This window comes from Arvicanthis niloticus, chromosome 25 (assembly GCF_011762505.2).
Source record: "Arvicanthis niloticus isolate mArvNil1 chromosome 25, mArvNil1.pat.X, whole genome shotgun sequence".
Lineage (NCBI taxonomy): Eukaryota > Metazoa > Chordata > Mammalia > Rodentia > Muridae > Arvicanthis > Arvicanthis niloticus.
The window spans coordinates 13,023,483-13,038,091 of NC_133433.1; the positions used below are offsets into that span (position 1 = coordinate 13,023,483).

Sequence of the window (14,609 nt, forward strand, 5' to 3'; positions counted from 1 at the left end):
AGCTAGTAATCTATGATGCTGTCCTGCCTGCAAGATATGACAGTGCAGTGGTAGCATAAAGCTCGCAGAAGTAACCAACCAGTATCTGATTTGACTTAGTATTTACTCCATGATAAGAAACACATATCTGACATCGATTGGGTGACCAAAAACCTAAGACTAGATAGCCCAGGACCTAGAGTAAAATAAAATACTGTTGTTTTAAAAAATTAATATAACAATAAAATAACTGCTAATAACACTTTGCTATACTCATAGAATAATGAGTGCCTTGCTCAGCCATAATCAGAGAAACTTGCTTCTGAAGAAGATGGGAAAAAATAGAAACCCACATCTAGACATCATTCAGTGAGTAAAAGACACTAGAACATTTAGCCCTAAATAGAATGTCGCCATCAAATCCTTCCCCTCAGATCTGGGGACCCTGTAGAAAAGGAAGCAGAAAGAAAGTAGGAGTCAGAGGGGATGGGGGACACCAAGAAAAGGGGGCCCTCTAAATCAAAAGGATCAATGTACATATGAACACGGAGACTGAGGAAACACGCACAGGGCCTACGCCTGATGGGGTCCTAGAGGTAAGAGGAGAAGTGGACACACTCTTATATCCCTATCCCTAAAGCTATCTCCAGTTGCTTGCCACTTACAAATGAAACTTTCATTTTCTCCAAGGGAGTTTTACTGGAGAAACAAACTACTCTAAAGGGTAGGTTGCATGGCCAGTGGGAGGTGGCCAACAGACAATGAACTTAACATGGCCAGTGGGAGGTGGCCAACAGACAATGAACTTAACATGGCCAGTGGGAGGTGGCCAACAGACAATGAACTTAACATGGCCAGTGGGAGGTGGCCAACAGACAATGAACTTAACATGGCCAGTGGGAGATGGCCAACAGACAATGAACATGGCCAGTGGGAGGTGGCCAACAGACGATGAACTTAATGGGATCTTTGGAGGTTCCTTGTCTGATAATGTTGTATCAGGGCTTTTCATTTTTTAAAATATATTCTGCATTATTTTATGTTTTTAACATGCACATACAGACACACACTGAAATGTCAATCTGTACTGGTTTTAAAGTGACCAAAAAAAGTGCCCACTTTATATATATATATATATATATATATATATATATATATATATATATATATATATATATATCCAAAGTGGGCAAATTCTGGTAACTTATCCAAATTACTTTGTAATTACTGAAAATAAACTAATAGTTTGCTACTTTATCTCCAAGATGAGAGACATGACCCTATAATGGTTAGGATTAACTGACAACCTTTTACAAGCAAGAGTCACCCAGGAGATGGGCCTCTCAGCATGCTGTGGTGTGCTATCTTGATTTCTTTAATAGACATGGGAAGAATCATCCTGATCCTCGCTCTGCAGAGGATTTGAACTGTATAAAATGGAGAGACTGAGCCAAGCACTGCCATGCCTCCATTGCTCTGTTCTGCATTATAGATGTGATACCATCAGGTGATTCAGACTCTGGCCACCTTGACTTCCGTCCATGATGGCTGCACAATTGCACATGGTGAGGCAATGAAAACCTTTTCTCCCTTGAGTTGCTTTTCTCAGAATTGCTTTATCAAAGCTCCAGGAAAAGAAAGTGAAGTATCCTTACCCAATAGAAGCAAACTTCCTTTTTTTTTTTTTTTTTTTTTTTATGAACATGGAAGCTCTTGACACGAACTCCCTGGATTGTGAGAACCCGCCTACACTTTAAGCTGTCTTCACTCCTATCCCCAGTTTCTGGTTCTGATGTGCACTTAATTTTACTGGTCCTTTTTGAACTTGAACTTTTGATTTCATGTGTGTGCTATAACTTGGATCCACCTCACTTCTCAATGTTGGACCATATAAAAGGGAATCCTTGCCCTGGCTGACCCCCTCCACCTTCTACACTGACCAATACCAACCTGCTTAGTTCAGTAGCTCAATCATCTTGTCATTCCAAAGACTTGCTAGGCTGACAGAATAGCAACACCAAAACATGATTTTTTTGATCCACCAAAAGTGAAAAAAAAAAAAAAAGGGCATAAATTGTATGCACAAGAGTGTGTGAATGTGTCAAGGGGAAGTGACCAAAGGATACTTTCTATTCTATTCATTTTTTTTAAAATCATCATTACTGAATTGTTATGTGTTTTATGCAACTATTTTCACTCAAAATTGGGGTCAACTGTCATCTTTAATTATACTGATTGATTTGCATAATCTCCTCTGCCTTGCATAGAGACTAGTAATGAGCAATTTAGAGTCCTTTGAATATAGAAGAATACAGAAGAATGCAAATGATCCTCTTCACTTCAACTTACTTTACAAAACCGAAGGAGAAATACCAGGTTCTTCTGTGGGAAAAGTCAAAATTGCTATTCTGACCCAAGATGAAAACTTTTATCCTCCTGTGTAGCTTTATAGAAAGTGTATTTTTTCTCAGATTATCAAATACTATAAAAGTATATATTTGGTTTGTAAAGCACTATGCTCTGAGCCAAAGAACTGCCATCTTTGCAAGACCAACTGGGTCTGCTTGCAAAATATCATCACAGCTAGACTTGTTGACTGACGGTCCCTGCTAGAAGGAAGGGTCTTTTAAAAGATCCTCACAAGAGTATCCAGCCATTCTTGCTAACCTTCTGTGCAGGCTTAGATTTTTCAAAACCTACTTTATTTAGGGTTATTAAATGCTTCAATCTCCCTTTTAACCCACCAATGGTGGTGGTGGGGAGTTAATAGAAAAGATGTGTGTGTTGTGGGCCTGTTTAGAAGTATTTCCTTGGGGTTATTCAACTCCTTGTTGATCCAGCAGTCCAGTTCAATAGCAAACACCAAACAAGAATCAGCAGCTTCAACATAATCCAGCAGAAACAGCAAGGCTCTGCTGAATTGGCCAAGTCAGTAGAAGCAGCCAGAATCAGGAGGAATACCACCAAAACTTCTTTGACACATTTCTCTCTATAAAGTGAAGACCAAGGAAGACCAGCAAAGTCATAGCAATGCAAGAGCATCCTCTCATTGTTTGTGCAGTTCCTTTTATATTCTTTCTAAACATCACATTCTTTCTAAACTCTCACAAGATAGCATCCAGAAACACATCATGTGACTCAACTGAGTTGTTAAAGAAACCAGAAATTTCCACTTCACTTGTTTCGTGTCGTAGCTCTGCCCTAAGTGCATGCAGCCTTTGAATCTTGAGAATGGAAGACTAGGGGAAGAGGACTTCATCTACTCAGCGATGGGGCTATCACCGATGCTAGGTGCAGATTTTCCAGAGTGGCTGCTTTGGACTTAACTGTGTTCCTGCCTATGACCTTTCAGCTGCGCTTTGTAAGTTAGCCAACAAACTCAATGGTTCCCTAAGTTAAACTTTGGAGGAATAGAACTTTGATTTCATTGGGACCTTAGAAGGGTGTTGGTTGTGGGTTAGTTTCCTTGACTAGGAAAAAATAATCAGAACAAGGGTTTTAAAACTTGAGTCAGTTTTACATTAGCAAAAGTCCTCAGGGTATAAAGTTTTAAGGGAAAGGCTATGGTTAAAGAGAGTCGAAATAGGACATGATCTATACTATCCTGCTTTCTCCTACCTTCAGGGAAGCTACAAGGTATGACCTGAATAAGAAAGAACTGACACCTGTAGTCTGTGAGCAGTTCATTGTAACCCCGAGTTAATGTGGTTAAGTAAGCAAATACTGTTCAGGTGTCACTAGTGGGAATTACATGCTCCCACTGCTCACTGAGACAATCTATTTTCTCTTCCATTTTGAGCTTTTCTGATCTTCCTGGGTTTCTTCCTTAAAAGCTTTCAGAAAAAAAAAATCAGCTTGAGTTAGCTCCAGCAGAAGGTGTTTAGAGTAACACTGCAATTTCTAAAGTTCAGATTAATTATGAGACAGTCTGGCTCTAAATTAGTTGAAGTTGATGAGAATTATTACAAATGTCAGATAAATGGGAGCCTAAATTCCTTCCAATTTTATTCACAGGGAACAAGCCCACCAGGGAACATGAAGCAGTAAGAGCTGTGACATAATCTCAGGGAAACTAAGACATGCTTTTCAGAATGTTTTGATCACAGGTTTACCCTCTATGAAAAACAATACAGATAAGTGTCCATGTTTGCTTAAAGCATCACTCCTGTGTTTTCATAGGAGATGCAGGGGTATTCCCTGGAAGATTTTAAGCCATTTCTGTAGGCCTCCTCATCCTCAGGATCATATTGAATAGAAAGAGCTGACTTGTGCTACCCAGGAAAACAACTCCGGGCCTGAATTTTGCCCAGTTAAGAGAGGAAAGGGAAGGAATATTTTGGTTTTTTGTTTGCTTCTTTGGTTGATTGTTTTGAAACATGGTCTTCTTAACGAGCTGTAGTTGGCCTAGAACTCAGTGTATAGACAAAGCTAACGTTGAAATTGTGGCACTCTTTCTGCTTCTGCTTTCTGAATGCTAGGATTGCAGACATGTATTACTCCTCCCAGGTAAATTCAATTTTATACACACATTTATGTGTGTCAAAGACCGGTCCCCTTACAAATGTTTCAAATTGTTTTGTTTCTGACTTTTACTCAGTCAGAGCTTCCTCATAGATGACATGAAAAAGCTTCCAGTGTCAGATGTAAGCCTGTGTTTATATATTTATGCACAATTTTAAAAAATCAAAATTGTACACTAGCTGTTATTTGGCTTTAGCAGTTTCCTCAGAGCTATAACTGGTTAAACACCATAAGGGCTGGTTCTCTCCTGACATCTAGTGTTTCTCACGTATTCCTACAAGATACGTTGAACTACTGTCACTGGGAAAATTACTCATGAAGCAAGCACTTTAGTATAAAATAATTTCAATAAGAGAAATACAAGTCCAATCAACACAGTCACAAAGCTGCTGCTTTAGGAGCATAAGACCTTTCTTCTTCCTTTCTTTTTTGTTCCTTCCTTTTTAATTCAATAATCGATTTTAATATACTTTTAACTTATTTTTGAGAACTTCAAAAAAAAATAAAAACAGAAAATATGTATAAAGCATACTTTGGTCGTATTTATCTCCCACACTCTACCTTCAACTCCTCCCAGACAACCACCCCACATTTCCCTCTCTCCTAGTTAAGGTTACTACTACTGTGTTAAAAGCACCATGACCAAAGTAATTTAGCTCACCCTTCTACATTTTGTTAATCAAGGAAGGAAGTTGGGTCGGGAACTCAAACAGGGCAGGAACCTGGAGGCAGAAACTGATGAAAGACCATAGAGAAGTGCTACTTACTGGTTTGTGTTCCAAGCCCCTTCCGAATCCCCTTCGCCTGCAAGAGAGACACGGGAGGCAGTGTTCGGGTAGTTACTACAGCGAGGCTTTATTCTTGTATCAGCTGAAGTGGAAGACCCCAAGCCCGGAAAAGGCACTGCTTATATGCACCCTAGAGTGGCGTGTTCACTTCTGATTGGCTGTTCACTCATCACCCCATATCACGCCCTGGGATGGGCAGTGGCTTGGCGCGATTTCGCCTCTTGCACCTGCGCAGTTTAGTTGTTTACTTGTGGGAGCACCGGATGCCAGCGCCATCTTGTAATGGCGAATGCTACAGGTTTGTCCCTTTGGCTTGCTCAGCCTGCTTTCTTACAGAACCCAGAGCCGCTAGCCCAGGGGTGTAGCCACACACAATGGGTCCTCATCAATCACTAATAAAGAAATGCCCTATAAGCTCACCTACAGCCTGATCTTTAGAAGGCATTTTCTCAGTCGAGTCTCCCTCTTCTCCAGAGACTCTAGCTTATGTTGACATAAAATTAGCCAGCATACCCTCCCTTCAGATATCCTATCTCCCTTTTTTTCTTTTTAATCTGTTAAATCTAATTTCATACATGTAAGTATCAAGCCATTCACGTCAAGCTACCAAGAGCCTAAAGGAAACAAACTCTCCCCAAGTAGCCATTACCTGGTGATAGCTCCTCTGCTATGGGTGAGGGCTTGTTCTAGTTTCTTTGTGGTTGCCGAGACAAACATTATGACCAAAGCAACTTAAGGAAGGAAAGGATTTATTTGGCGTATAGGTTAGTCTAGATTTTTAGAAGAAAAGTTTTAATATTTATGTGTTGTATGTGTATGGGTGTTTTGCTTGTGTCTTAGTGTTATTAGTGCTGGGATGAAACATGTTGAACACAAGCAACTTGGGGAAGAGAGGATTTATTTCAGTTATACTTCCAGGTAACAGCCCATCACTGAGGGAAAGACAGGAACTTAAAGGGTTAAGAACCTGGAGGCAAGAGCTGATGCAATGGTCATGGAGTGGGTATTGTTTATTGGCTTGCACCTCATGGCTTGTTCAGCCTGCTTTCTTATAAAATTCAGGACCACCAGCCCAGGGGTGGCCCTACCCAGAATAGACTGAAGCATCCCACATCGATCACAAAGAAAATTCCTTACAGACTTGCCTATACTCCTATCTTATAGAGACATTTTTTCAACTGAAGTTTCCTCCTTTCAGATGATTCTAGCTTGTGTCAAATTGACTTAAAATCTAGCCAGGACAACCTGCATGCATGTTTGTGCAGCCCCTGTGTGTCTGGTGCTCCCAGAGGTCAAAAGAGAATATTTGATCCCTTAGGGTTGGGATTATAAATGGCTATGAGCTTCTGTGTGAATGCTGGGACTCCAATCTGGGTCGTCTGGAAGAATAGCCAGTGTTCTTAACCACTGAGCACTGAGCACTGAGTGTATTGTTGAGGGAAATGGGGGCAGTGACTCAAGCAGGAACTTGGCAGAAACCACGGGGAATCTGCTTATTCAGTGGCTCATACTTAGTTTGCTTTCTTATACAGTTGAGAGTCACTCGAGTGAATGGCACTGCCCACAATGAGCCTGCCACATCAGTTAAGAAACAAGAAAGTTCCCTGCAGACATGCCAACAGACCAATCCGATTTGGGCAATCCCTCAGCTGAGAGTCCCTTTTCATATTACTCTAGGCTGTATCACTTTGACAATTAAAGCACGAGAACGGGGCTCATGTGTCCCTTCTGCAAACCAGGTGGAATGTTGACTGGCTTAGTCTTGTACAACTCTTCAATAGGCAACCATAGCTGCCATTAGCTCATCAGGGCAGCAATCCCATCATGCCCAGAAGACACGGTTTCACCCTAGTGATCCCCACATCTGACTCTTCACATCTTTTTTTTTTTATTGGATATTTTCTTTATTTACATTTCAGATGTCATCCCATTTCCCCTCCCTAGAACCCCCCTATTCTGTCCCCCTCCTCCTTTTTGCTTTTATACCATTTTAATTACATGCAAGTATTCAGGTCACTTCTAGGTTGAGGGACTAGCAATACAATAGATGCAAACAGTCAAGGAACAAGCAAGACAATAAACACAGATAGTCAAAGAACAAACAAGGCAATAAACAAAATTCTGTGAACACTCTCGTGATCACTGTTTCTAAGAGCTTATCAGGATGACCAAAATATTTCTATCCCTGTTCCATGTTCCCTGAGCCCTGAGGATGTGTGATATAAAGATCTCATTTATGCTGGGTACTATAGAGATATTTATTCTCTGTACTTTGGCCAGCTTAGAGTCTATATAAATGCCACCCACAGTAAAAAGCAGCTTCTCATATGAAGAATGAGAGCCACACTAATCTATAGGTAAAGGTACATCTTTAGAAGGCAGTTATGCCCATTTAGCAAAATAATAATAGGTTCTCCTACAAGAGATATTTCCAGGCACAGGTCTTGGCTGGTGTTACAGTACCACACATGAGTGTCCTCCTATGAAGCAGGCCATCCCTATTAACAGTCATGCCACTATTGTATCCATGGGCATGTCAAGCCAGTCATTACTGTAGCCTGCAGGATTCAGAACTAGGTTAAGATGGTTCATGATGCTTTTCCCCAGCAGCCTGTATAGCACCTTCTGGTTCTTTGAAAACTAGCCAGGCAGGAAGGAAGCTTCCAGATCAATATCAGCTTGATTTCTCCATGTCCTATTTTGGTACTGTGAAATTCTGAAGGTAGAGACAAGATGTCTAGGCTTCTTTGGGAAAACAGCTTTAATGTACACGCATATGCTCAGACAGACTATTGCTTGTAAAGAAACTAAGCGATCAATACAGTAAAACAAGGCTTTTAATATGACTTTTACTCTGTCTCTCATATACAATAACATAATTTTATTGGTTATTTTATGTAGAGGGAGGTATTGATATTCTAATTGGCTCTTGATTGTGTCAATAAAGACAGCAGAAGCTAATCGCTGGATGAAGGGGGAAGGGTGGGGCTTCCAGTCCCAGGAAAAAGAGAAGGGGAGAAGGAAGAGGCAGAGCAGGTGGTAGAACGGATGAAGCTGCAGACATGTAGGTCTTGGAACACCTAGTTTGTAGCAGAGGCCAAAGAGGATGGGACAGGATATTCTTCACCCAGCCATTGAGTTATCTGGCTAGCTTTAAAATATTAAGGCTGTCTGGTGTCTTCCATCTGCAACTAAGGTGGGCAGGAGGTGAAAGTGGGCAACCAGGGTTGCCTGTGAACAGCAGCTTCCAGCGATCTGGGTGATTGCGGAGGCGGGAGGGGGGAGGGAAGGGGGGAGGAATGCCAGTAGTAGCTTGGTGGAGCTAAGTGAAACCAAGATGAATTAGCAATCAGAGCATAGCTGGAGGAACAAGCAAATTGGAAGTGAGGCTGGTGGGAGCGTGGCCCAGAGGAAGGAGATACTATTTTTTTTTTTTTTTTTGAAATTACATGCAACAATTTTAAATCACTGAAGTGGTATTCTAAAGATGGTACAGATGTGGTGGAAGAGAAGAACACTTGGAGAATGTAGCAAGGTCTTACATAAGCATTTTGGCAAAGACTAAACAATATGCCAGCTTTTCTGTCCTTCCTTTAAGGTCTCTGGGAATGCTTGTTAAGCCAGGGTTTACAGGGAGTGGTGGTCAATTTTATGTATACTCAAGGGCACTGCTTAGTCAACGTGGCTATTTTCAATGGCTCTCACGAGTCCCTACGCTATGAGAAAAATGTGCAGTATCTTTAGCAATATGAGCTTACCACCATGTTCTGGTGGTAACTCAAGAGCAACAGCAACAGATTGTGTTGTTCAGAAGCCTCTGGAATGCCTGGACACGACTTGAGGGGAGGTAGCCCACACCTGCACTGCGCTTCTGGTTTGGAAACCTATGGTTTATGGGAGGAGTATTGTCTCCCATAACTAACTCTCTCTCTCTCTCTCTCTCTCTCTCTCTCTCTCTCTCTCTCTTCCTCCCTCTCCCTCTCCCTCTCCCTCTCCCTCTCTCACCACTACCACCAAAGAAGCTTTTGAAGTAGTAGGTTTAACATAAGACTTTAAAAAACATGTTATGTATTCCTCCCCCCATACCCTCAACCCTACCTACTTCCATCCCCCCTCCCCCATGATTCCCTTTGCTCCTTCCTTCTGCATGTATTCCACTTCCCTCCCCCTTTAGGATCCTCCCACCTTGCTTTCCATAAACAGTGCCTTTCTAGTTTCTTGGCTTCTACGGGCACTAGAAGTTAAACCCATAAATCTAAAGATTAAACACTAGGATCCATATATGAGAACACAAAGCATTTGTCTTCCTGAATCTGGGTAGCCTCATTCAGAGTGACTTCTCCAGTTCTGACCATTGACCTGAAAAATTCATTTTTCTTCATAGCTGAATAAAATTCCATTGTGTTCATGTGCAACGTTTTTATTATCCATTCATCAACTTGTAAGTTGTTTCCATTTTCTAGTTACTGTGAATACAGCAGCTATGAATATGGATTTTTCCTATGTATCTATAGTAGCAGATAGAGTCCTTCTGGGGTCATGCCTAAGAATACCATAGCTGGATAAATAGCAGTTCTGTCTGTAGCTTTTGAGGACCTTCCACTCTGTTTTCTTTGGTAGCTCACCGGTTTGCCATCTCACCAACAGTGAACAGGGATCCTCCTTTCCCTACATCCTCATCAGCATTTGTGTCCTTTGTGTTTGGCTGGGGTAAGCTGAAATATCAATGTTGTTTTAACTTCATCTCCCTAATGGCTAAGGATATCTGAGCACTTAGAAAAATGTTACAAGCCATGGCTCAGAGGCTAAGGTAGCCACCTGCAGAGGGCGAGCCTGTGCCCTCTGTTCTGTCTCTCCCGGTTCGAATCCCGCTTTCCCGTGTGACTGCCCTAGTTCAATGGGGGAAAAAATGTTACTTACCCTCCTACAAAATAGGGGAGGGACACAGAAGCTGGAAGTAGCCCTGATATAGGTGGGGGCAGAAGTACACACAGTTCTGGTCCTCTAACAGATGAGTAACTAGAGCCAAGGTCCAAAGGAGTGAGTATGGCAGTCATCAGAACACAGATCTCTGTTGCTGGGAGCCAAACCCAGGAAATTTCCTGCTGTTCGAGAAAGTCTAGTCAGTACAAGGTTAAGAAAGGACTTTCACAGGTCTCAGGTCCCAGGAACTTAAAGAACGTCTGGCATTTCCTTGGATCTGGTTATGACAGTGGGATGCTCTAGAGCAATAAGGTTATGACAGTGGGAAGGTCTAGGGCAATAAGGATATGACAGTGGACTATTCTTAGACAATAAGGATTCCATAGTAGGATAGCCCTAAGCAATGACCCTCGCCCAAACTTCCCGGTTTGCTGTGTCTTTATAACCTGCCCCCAAAATTAAAGTTTCAGAGCTTGATCACAACCCAGTCTTGCTCTCATTCTTTGTGTCTCTTGTCCTTTCATTCTTTCGCCCCTTCAAATAGCACTCTGCTATTTGTCCTTGAACTCGGTTTCCATAATCTGCCATGTGTGAATGGCTCTGCCCAGGAAAAGAAGAAAAAATGACAATATGGAAGATAACCATCTCCCTCTCAGACCAACAGGAAGAGAAACCCTGTCTTTCAGGATTCCTGGGACATAGAGTCATTGAGTAGTGACAGTGGTGGGAGGCACAAGCAGCATCACAACCTGGGCAGGGCCAGTAGACTAGAGAGCAAGTAGCTCAAACCAGCTCATCACTGGATCCTGGCTCACTGTGCCCCAGCAATTGCTTGAGCTGTCAACACTATGCTAAGTCTTTGCTTCACATCAGACCATGAAGGAGGCCCAGTCTCACAGCCTACAGTGCAGAAGCTGACCTCTGTGCTGGGGCAGTCTGCCTTGAGTGAAAGGACATCCCTGTGTAGACTTTATATTTCAACTTTCAACTTCTGAATTCTTTTTAAATGTTGCACACAGGAGGTAATTCGCCTGTTGGCTTTCAGTCTATATTTGAACTGACAGGTGGCCAGGCAGTTGTTTGTGGGTTTGCTGCAATACTGCAATGTCAAGGGGGCTTAGGAGCAATTCATTATAGGATTGCTTTGAGGCAGGGTTTCAAATCCATGTCAGAGCACTGTTATGAGAAGTCTCACCTATGTTCTATCTACAGTGTGCCTAATTTAGACTGATATCCAAATCTGCTAGTTAGCATTCTACGTTATATAAACATTTTAAAAATATGGGATAGTCATTTTTTTAGAATTCAATATAGTACTGAAAATAAATGCAACATTTATTTTCTCAGCCACTTATATTTTTTTTGAGAAATCTGTTTAGTTTCAAGTCCCAATTTTTATGTGGGTCGTGTTTTCTTGGTGTCTAGATGTTTTACATTTTTGTATATTCTAGACACTCATCCTGTCAGCTCTAGAACTGTCAAAGACTGTTTGTCTATATAAGTTTTTTCCCTTTTCTTTTTTCTTGGTCCACTCTTCAATCAATTAACAGCTTTGTTTGCAGTACGTAAGTTGTTTTTTTTTTTTTTTTTTTAATTTCATAGGATCCCACTGGTTGATTATTTCTCCCTATTCCCGCATAATCCTATTTAGAATATCCAAACCCAAGCCTATATGCTGGTTTTCTCCTATTCTTTCTTCTAAAGTTTCAGGTTTAATACCAAAGTCTTTATCTATTAAAAAAAAAAAATTGTGTGTTAAGTGGGACATACGAATCATGTTTCATTCTTCTCCAAGAATTTATCCCATTTTGCAGTACCAGGGGTTGAAGATGCTCTCCTCTTCACTGTGCATTTTTGGCCTCTATCAAAAATCATGTTGCCATAGGTCTATGGACTTGTATTTGGGTCTTGAATTCTATTGACCATCATGCTTTGTATGCGTGTGCCGGTACCATGATGTTTTTACTGTGCTATGTAGGAAAATTTGAAATCAAATGGTAATACCTCCAGCACTGTTTTCATTGTTCAAGATCAAGTCTTTCACTGTTTTTTTTTTTCTTTTCAATTTCTGTGAGGAATTGGAATTTTGATGGGGATTGCACTGAATCTTAAGATTGCTTCTGAACCAATGGCCATCGTCACAGTATTGATCCCATCAATCCACACCCATGTGATGTCCCTCTATCTTTTCATGTCTTCTTCAATTTCTTTTTGTGTTTTAACATTTTCATTTTGTAGGAAACGGCCTTAATTCTTCTCCTATGAGAAAATTCTCCAGTGGTATATTTTCTAATGCGATGCCGAAGAGTAAATGCGAGAAAACCCCAAAGGTGTGTAGAACACAGCCCTAGTTTGCATTCTCATTGCTGTGAGAAATATGATGTCCAAAATCTAGGCTTCAGCTACTCTCTAAAACCTTTTCAAGCCTGATGCTATCATGCCTTCAGAAACAGTGCCATGTGGCACCCCTTAACCATTTCCAGCTTCAGTTACCAGCATGGGAAGAAGCCTTGCATTTGCTGAACCAAGCTTTTGTGTGCTAAGGCTGAGCAAACACTTTCCTAAGCACAGATTTCACCTGTGGTGCTGGTATCTTATTAATTACAAGTGAGTTTTAACCTGCAGTAGACTAGTAGGTAGTTTTGACTTACATCAATTCATAATCAAGACAATTCCCCACAGACATGCCCACAGGCCAATCTGATGTGACAAATTCTCAATTGGGGTTCTCTTTTAAGATGATTCTAGGATGTACTCAATTGAAAATTAAAACTAAGTTGGACAGGGGTTTACAAATGCCCTACTCTATGCCGGGCTCCAAGTATGTAATCTCTGTGCTTTTGGAAGTCACATAACTATCCTAACAATGGAACATTGGCCTAGTCACAAAAATTAGGAAATTTCCCCACTCTGGGGTATGGCATGGGAAGATAAGTAGCATCTTCCACAAAGCATTGTGGGCCAGGCCTCAAATTCAGTGCAGTGGACCCAAAGAACTATCCAGATGGCTAGAAATGAATATAGAAATAGCCCCTTAAGAACTACCTCATCATCAGTGCATTTATGTACTCTATATATGTGAGAGGAGGGGAAATGCAAGAGGGAGAGATACGGACAACATTCTCGGAACAGTCTTCAGAGATGCACTCCACTGGGTGCTGAGAGAACATTGCTTATTGCCTGCAGACAGGCTCCCCCAGCCTTCCTTTGAACTTTGTCCTGTTGCTTCCCATGGTGCATGCACCCCCCTCCCCCGCTTTGGTTTTAGCTCCCCCAGTCACTGCAGTGCAGCACAGCCCCTCACAATATTCCATGGCATGCCCCATCTTCCAGAGCCACGGCTCTGCAGTACCAACAAGCTCTTCAAACCAAAGCCCTGCCTCTTGTTCCCCTGTTGGAAGAACACCTGAACTCATAAGACAGCCTGCTCTTCACACATACTGGCAAGGCCCTGTCAGTCCTTTTGTGTTGTAGGAAGGAACGCAGGGGCTGATAATTTTGAAAGAGATCCTATTCTTGGAATGAACAGATTCTAATGTAAAGATTTAAACACCCACACAGTTGAAAGCTAACAAATTTAACATAATGATCGTTCAAATGTTCACACATTTTTTTAGTCACCATCAATAAACTAGTTTTGGGGCAAACAAACGCCAACAGTCAGAGGCTACTAAGGCTTTGCAAAGATCAGCAGATCTAAGAAGTTCTAACCCGCCCTGCTGAAGAGTAACCCAGCGTCGAAGTAAATGTCTCTCTTCTGGTAGCAAGAGATGTGAAGTTCGCTGGGAATGAGATATTTAACAATATTCACTGAAGAAAGCAAATCTGTGTGGAGAGCCACACCGACACTGCGCGCCCTAAAGATGGCGCCTGTCGGATGCGCCAGAGCAGTACAACTCCTGGCTGGGCGGAGAGATGGGAGGACTTAGCAATCGCCTGACCTGACATTGCTAGGCCCTGAGCCTATGGCTTGCAGTGGCGTGATGTGGCGTGCTGGGATGTCATTTCAGGGATATAAGGCTCACCCTAGGAGGAGGAGGGAGCCATCAGATCGCCCCGGGACTCACCCATTTCTTTCAAGGCCTGAGTAAATTGCTGTTGGAAGGAACTGTTGTGCGTGTCTTTCTTCCCGCTGGTCGGGAGCTCGGCGCCTCACAAATCTGCTACAGGCTACGAAAGCTCTGTCCTGGCTGACCAAGACTGTAATCCCTTTGCATTTCTGTGCTGTCCGTCCTTGCTTCCCAGAGAGTATGGTTGGTTTCTCATAGTACATATTCTTACTCTTTGCTCATTCAATCATTCCATCTCCTATAGTGTCTGCAACAACAGTGGAGAATATTTCTGGGGCTGAAGCGATGGAGTGGCTGCGAACAGCATGTACTGCTCTTTCAGACAGAG

At 42.0% G+C, this 14,609-nt stretch overlaps 1 long non-coding RNA gene across 1 annotated transcript in view; it reads right to left on the reverse strand.

Moving 5' to 3' along the window:
• LOC143438490 (uncharacterized) overlaps positions 1-5,362 on the reverse strand; it is a 176,750-nt gene extending 171,388 nt beyond the window's left edge. The window contains exon 1 of the long non-coding RNA XR_013107287.1: positions 5,268-5,362. This is a non-coding gene — a long non-coding RNA (uncharacterized LOC143438490). The remainder of the gene's footprint in view (positions 1-5,267) is intronic.
• Positions 5,363-14,609: the final 9,247 nt, after the last annotated feature.